The sequence below is a fragment of the Kogia breviceps genome, chromosome 2, assembly GCF_026419965.1.
Source record: "Kogia breviceps isolate mKogBre1 chromosome 2, mKogBre1 haplotype 1, whole genome shotgun sequence".
NCBI lineage: Eukaryota > Metazoa > Chordata > Mammalia > Artiodactyla > Physeteridae > Kogia > Kogia breviceps.
Genome location: NC_081311.1, coordinates 35289773 through 35295913, shown reverse-complemented (window position 1 = coordinate 35295913; position 6141 = coordinate 35289773).

Sequence of the window (6141 nt, the reverse complement as noted above, 5' to 3'; positions counted from 1 at the left end):
GTATCTTGTGCATCTCTGCATATCAGTACATTGAGAGCATCCTCAGTGTACTAATATGCACAATGCATGGCTTTTCATTTTGTAGGTGTGCCACAATCTGTTTTACCCGTCTCCTACTGGTGGATATTGACAACGTTTCAAACATTTGCCATTACAAAAAAAAAAAAGCTTCAGTGAACAACTATACGGTCATGTCATGTTTTGAATGTGAGTATATCAGTTTGATCAATTCCCAGAAGTGGAATTGCTGGTCAAAGGGTCAAAGGGAGTGATGGGGGATACCCAAGGGTAGTTTAAAAAAGTAAAATGCACATAGTGAAAATCGAAAGGTATAGCATGAAAAGCAAGCCTCTCTCCCACACCACTTCCTGCCACCTAGTTCCCTTCATTGAAGTAACCAGCATTATCACTTTTCCATATATGTAGATAGGTTCCTTGTTTCTCTTTTCTTTTTTAACACAAATAGTAGTACACAAGACACCTTGCTTGCTTTTCTCTCTACAGCATTTCTCCAAGATACTTCTATGTAGTATCGTGTTCCCTCAACCTAAATTGAGGAATTTAGAATTTTCTAATCCTACTCCAGTGTGCTGCAGTTGTAATCATTCTTTTTTTAAATTTTCTTTTCTCATCCAGCTAGAAGGCAGTTTAGCTCAAGTCTGAGATTCTCATGCCATTGAAAAACCTCTTAGAGGTTACATCTGTTTTTAAGACGTGTGATTTGGGAGTTGGTTTTATTTGCATCTCCATCTCTGTGAGCCATGGTGTCAGGGAAGAAAGGTGATTCAAGGAGGTAAAACTTAAAATGAAGCCTCACGTGTGCTCTGCACTCTGTGACTTTCTAAGTCCTGGTGGACACCTGTCATATCAGACTTCCCCTGTTTTACACATTGGTCTTCAGCATAACATATTGTTAGAAATAAGGATTTGGATCTGATATACCTTCTTGGATTTCAGAAGAGGGTAGTGAGGCCGAGAGAGGTTGAACAACTTATTGAAGTCCACCCAGCTGGGTGCAGGAACAGAACGAGGGTCTCCCAAGCAAAGTCCACATCCTTCTCTCCTCATGCTGAGACCCTCATCCACCTCTGGACAGCTGGTGTCCTAAGCTGTTTAACCAGTGTTTAACCAGCTCCTCCAGATAACACCTGTGCATGTTATCACCATATCACCCAAACGTGAAGAACTTCCTAAAGAGGAGACACGCTAGGCATTCCAGAAGAACCACTGGGAGGACTCTGGGGGAAGGAGGCAGTAGGTAGACATGTGACCTGTCCAGCAGCACACAGGGCTAATTGGTGCAAGGCCAAGGAAACTAGACCCAAGAGCTCATAGGAACCACGAATCAAAGTGAAACACTCCTGGGTGTTGTCTGGGTAACAAGTTACCAAACGTGATTCTTACCAGAATCGCCTGGGCAATCTGCAGGTTAAAAATAGTCTCCCCGGTGCTGCCGCAGATGATCACTTTTGGAAGATCCATATGTGGTCCAGAAATCTGTATTTTTCATGAGCTCTGTGGGTGGTTTAAAAAGAGCTAGCTACTAGGGCTTCCCTGGTGGCGCAGTGGTTGAGAGTCCGCCTGCCGATGCAGGGGACACGGGTTCGTGCTCCGGTCCGGGAAGATCCCACATGCCGTGGAGCGGCTGGGCCCGTGAGCCATGGCTGCTGAGCCTGCGCGTCTGGAGCCTGTGCTCCGCAACGGGAGAGGCCACAACAGTGAGAGGCCCGCATACCGCAAAAAAAGAAAAAAAAAAAAAAAAAAAAAACTACTAATGTTCAGCCCAGATTTGAAGAAATGCCATTGAGTAGAAAGAGCACTTTAAGTCAGAGATGGGTTCATGGGGCAGCTCTTCCCTAAAGACACTCCCTCTGAGCCTCAGTTGCTCACAATGTTAATTGGGAGGAAAGATCATGCATGCCCTGCCAACCTTACAGGGTGGCTGTGGGGCTCAGATGAGGTCATGTCTGAAAACACTTGGTAGATTATAAACCACATATATATGTGAGGGGCATTACTTCACTGTGCCCAAGAGGAAAAGATATTTGGAGGAGCCTGGTTGATTTTCAGGGCTCAGCAACAGCTCCCAGCTACCCTTGGGGAGAAACCCCTTGCTGCAAAATCCACACTTGTTTTCCTACGAAACATCCTCTCCTTCCTTGTCCATGGGCTTTGCCTGGGACTAGCTTCATTTTAGGTCAGCTTCCATTTTGCAGGGGTTTGTGCCCATAGGTTGGTTTCAGAAGCTCAGACCTGTTATTGCATCAGGTATGGGACTAATGAAGAGTGCTCTCTCTCCAGACCATTCCTGGCCCTGTCCCCTCAGAGTCCCCTGGATTAAGGAGCGCCTTTGTGACTCGAATCTAGGTCACAGGATTGCCTTTGTTAATCCCATGGGGTCACAGTTGCACCAGTGCTTGGAGGAGGAGCGATGAAACGGAATAAACGCCTTACCTTTGACTTCCCGCTTTCCTACAGAGAGATGCGAAGGTTCCTAGAGGTTAATAAGATAGAGCACTGTGGGGTTCATTCCCTGGGGCTCTCCTTTTTTTTTTTAACATCTTTATTTGAGTATAACTGTTTCACAATAGTGTGTTAGTTTCTCCTTTACAACAAAGTGAATCAGTTATACATATACATATGTTCCCATATCTCTTCCCTCTTGCGTCACCCTCCCTCCCACCCTCCCTATCCCACCCCTCTAGGTGATCTGGGGCTCTCCTTGAGTGGTGTGACATCATGCTGTTTCCTCCGGGCTACAGTCTCCTAGAATGTCAGAGAATAGCACCCTGCCTCTCGCAAAAAAAAAAAAAGGAGTTCATATTCCGTACGTAGTCTGATCTACTGAAGTGCAGCCTGCCTCAGCCTGGATTGAGGTTTTCTCCCCGCCCCCCTTTTAAAGTGCCTGTAGGCTTGGAACTACCATTTAAAACAAGAGGTAAATTGCAAGAGGCTATTTCATGCCAGGGTAGAGTACCATCTCAAAGAATGCTTAGATAGGAGAGCATGATGGGCAAATCTTTCCGCTCTCTGAGCAGGCAGGTAAGGTGGCCCGTGGGTGGAGAGAGCCCTAGCTTCACCCCGCACAGCTCGCCTACACTTACTTAAAGGAATATTCTTTCAAGTGGCCTCCTCCTTAGGTTGTTCATGATTAATGTACTCATAATTTTGGCAGAAGTTGTGCTTTTTCTAATAAAGGGGGGGGAGCCATTTTCAAGATAGAAACGATAGCCCTTTAACTGTGGTCTATGAAGCGACAATTACAGCATTTTTTCCCCAGTTGTTAAAATGTTGCATTTTACCTTCTCTTTAAGGAAGGACCTGCCATTGTAAGTTTCAGACCCCAATTATTCCACCGGCATTCCTTAGGAGGGCCTGGTTTTCTTATACATCCGGATTTTGATTCGAATTTTCTCCAGCGTCAATAGACATTTCCTGAATGTGCACTAGAGGCAGGCAGCGCAGAGAAGGAAACAAGAACAATGATTAGCAACTACTACATGCCTGCTGGGCAAATGTTTTCCTTCAGAAAACTAAAAAAACATCAGCTTCTCTCCCTTTGTTTTAGTAATTCCCCCAACTTTGCTATACATTGGGTTTACCTGGGTTTTTTAATAATTTTATTTATTTTTAAACATTTATTTATTTACTTGGCTGCGCCCGGTCTTAGTTGCGGCACGCAGGATCTTCCTCGAGGCATGTGGGATTTTTAGTTGCAGCATGAGGACTTCTTAGTTGTGGCATGCATGCGGGATCTGGTTCCCCTTCCGGGGATCAAACGCGGGCTCCCTGCATTGGGAGCATGGAGTCGTACCCACTGGACCACCAAGGAAGTCCCTTAAAATAATTTTAAATAACACTGTTGCCAGGCTCTCACCCAGACATTCTGATGTACGGGAGTGTGACCTGAGCCACAGGGATTTTAAAAAGCTCCCCAGGTGATTCTAATGTCCACGAAGTTAGGGAACCCCTGGCCTAACTTCTTTTCTCAGGTTTCAGCTCAGTATTTCTTCTTTCAGGAAGCCTGCCTGATTACCCCTCTCTGTTACCTCCACACACACCCATGACCCTGACCCAGTCGGGTGTCCCTGCAGCACCCTGGGCTCCTGCAGCACCTGGTACTTTTTCATAATACTGGCCACCTCAGTCAACGCTCTTCCTCAGGAATACTGGGAGATTCTGGAGGGCAAGACCGGTGTTCCACACGCTCTTGAATCCCTGGCGCCTGGGGCATTGTGGGTTCTCTAAGTACGAGTTAAAAGAGTGATTTAATTTTCTACTTGGACATTTCCTTTTACTCATTCTGTACATACCAATTTACTTTTTCTGGTGATAATGTCATTTTGTATTGCCCACTTAATCACACTTTCTCTAATTTTCATGGTAATTGGATAGGTGATAAAAATGAAGGATTTACATCATTTCATGTTTTATATATTTTATGAAATAGTTTAGGAAATATTGTCAGCTGAAGCTATTTTAAAAATATGGTTTTTACAGAAAGAAGAATAAATTATTAGATTTGGTGGAGCATTATTTATGAAAATAATATATTTTCATTTAGGTTTCTGTCAACTTAAAACCCAGTTCTTCTATTATTACCAAAAAAAGTTTATATTTTATGAGAGGTGCTTTATAAGATTAAACAAGGGCAAATCAGGAAAGTGCCTCTTTTTTGTTTGATTCATAGGGATTTAAAGAAAGGGCGCGCGCGTGCGCGCGCACACACACATTTCTCAAGTTGTACCACGCTTTATTTCCAAAATTCAGACAAAGGAACAGATCTGCAAACACAGGCCCCCGGTCACATCACGAAAAGGGTCAGATTACTAGGCTAGTCGACGACGGGGGCCTTCAGAACCACGGTAATTGTCTCCACGTTCCTACCCCATCATTTCTAGATTCTGCGACGACGTCCATAGACTTCTTAATGTCCCGCTTTGTAACCCCCGTCGGGCCGCGTGAATGGTGGGGAAGGTAACGTGACTGCAGAGCGCAGGGTCGGCCCCGGAGGGGCGCGGGCTTGGCCAGTGGGAAGGTTGCATGCGGAGCGGCGACATCACCCCACCGGCATCAGGCCATCGCCTCCATTCAGCGGCGGAATGTGGGCGGGCAGAGGATGCGCGGGCCCCTCGGCCTGCAGTTAACCCTGTGTGCGCCCGCGGTGGAGCATCACCCAGCGCGCAGGGCACCACCGGACGCACAAAACATCACCCGGGTCGCAGAGCACCGCCCGCTCCCGAGCACCGCGCGCAGTGCTTTGGCTTGACAAATTCATTTTCCTCTAGAATATACTCGTGTTCGTGGCTCTTTTAGTGTTGTCTTTTTTTTTTTTTTTTCCAATCTCACCATTTAATCACCATGCTTACATTCCTCAGGACCACATTATCTAACTACAGTTCAAATAATGTAGAAAACATTTTAAGGTAATCGTGGGGCCCGCGAAGCTTCCGTTGCACAGAGCCCACAGGAGAGAAGCCGGCAAGGCAATGGCTCTGTCTCTCTTACTCTCTTTCTCTGTAACTTTATTATATTCCTAAGCAGAGGCGTGGTGATCAGTTTCCAGTTAGTTTTTCTTCAGACTTTCTATTTAGGAAATATTCAAATCTACAGAAAAGTTGAAAATGTAATACAATAAGACAGATGAACATTCCTCTACCCTTCATCTACGTTCACCACTTGTTAGCTGCATTTTGCAATTTAGCTTTATCATATATCTGCATAGAGAGATTTCTTTCTCCTGAATTACAAGTAAATTGCACATCTCATAACAGTTTGCCCTGAAATAATTCACATGCAGGAACGAGGCATAAGGACGTTTTCCTTCATAAACACAATACTGTTATCACACCTCGGATAATTAACTCTGCTTAAATATCATTTAAAATATAGGCCATATTTAAACGTTCTCAGTTTTTCCCAAAATACCTTTTAACTAGATTTTTTTAAAAATCCAGAAACCAGTAAAGTTTCATGCATTGCATCTAGTTATGTTTTTTCTTTTTATAGTAATTTTGTTATATATTATTATCGTTGTTGTTATTTTCAGCCTCCCTGGCACATTTCTGGAGTTTAAAATTTGTGCACTGTGCCCTACAGTGCAATATGGATCTTGAATATAGTTCCCTGTGCTATACAGTA